Genomic DNA, 1,117 nt, shown 5'->3' on the forward strand with positions numbered 1-1,117 from the left:
TTTTTTTTTTTTTTAACTAAACGAGTTGACAATTTTATTTTCATATTTCCCAATACAAATGAAAAGTGCATCTTTTTTTTGTCCCACGTCTGTCTTTCAAAACTATTCTCTTTGATAGGTCTGGGGAGCAAGTCTTCCTTAGGCTGTTAAGAAAACCGGCATCACAGCATCATGATCTCCTGGTGAAGCAGAACAGATAATATAAAACTATTAGATCAATGAGGCCTCCCTGTATCCTTATCTGTCTTGTCGAGTCATTCCAGGCTGAATGGGCACCATCATGGGATGGGCAGGAGGTCTCATCATTGGGTGTCCAAGCATGATTGGCAGGTGGCCTTCTATGGGCGGCCGCATTCCAGGAGCAGGTCCCAGTGGTAACATCCCAGGAGGTGGAGGGCTCATTGCTGGCATCATGGGAGGGCCCCCCATGGGGTGCCTGCATCATACCAGGGCGAGGAGGACCCGGAAGACTGGGGGAGGTGGTGTCATCGCCCCTGCAGGAGGAACAGAGGATGGAGTAGGAGGTATCTTTCCTTGTTACAATGCAGCTGTTGTTTCGTCAGTCAGGCTCTGAGCCCGCTCTCCCATCCCGTCGTCTTTCACATTCTCTTTGTGTTTCCTACCCCTGCAGTGTGCCTGTCTCAGAGACGGAGAGTCATGGGAGAGGTGTGCACTGCAGTGGTCACAGTAAAACTGGGGCATGTTGCAGGCCGTGTGCAGGTTAGAGCTATTTCTCTTCCTTGTTTTATTTCCCTTTTTTTTTCCTTGGAGACAGAGTCTCTGCCCATGCTGGAATACAGTGGCGCAATCTCTGCTTAGTGCAACCTCTGCCTTCTGGGTTTAAATGATTCTCCTGCCTCAGCCTCCCAAGTAGCTGGGATTACAGGCGCCCACCCCCACTCCCAGCTAACTTTTGTATGTTTTTTCTTTTTTTCTTTTTTTTTTAGTAGAAATGGAGTTTCACCATGTTGGCCAGGCTGGTCTTGAACTCCTGACCTCGTGATCCACCAGCCTTGGCCTCCCATTGTGTTGGGATTATAGGCGTGAGCCACTGCGCCTGGTTCTTTCCTTTTCTTAACAAATTTAAGTTGCTGAAAAACAGTAGATGAATATATGT

General features: G+C 48.1%; 1 pseudogene; it reads right to left on the bottom strand.

The window, feature by feature from the left end:
• Nucleotides 1-237: 237 nt before the first annotated feature.
• Nucleotides 238-702, bottom strand: LOC108299332 (annotated as a pseudogene).
• Between the last annotated feature and the right edge of the window lie 415 nt (nucleotides 703-1,117).

Source organism: Cebus imitator, unplaced genomic scaffold, assembly GCF_001604975.1.
Source record: "Cebus imitator isolate Cc_AM_T3 unplaced genomic scaffold, Cebus_imitator-1.0 Scaffold6257, whole genome shotgun sequence".
NCBI classification, from domain to species: Eukaryota; Metazoa; Chordata; class Mammalia; order Primates; family Cebidae; genus Cebus; species Cebus imitator.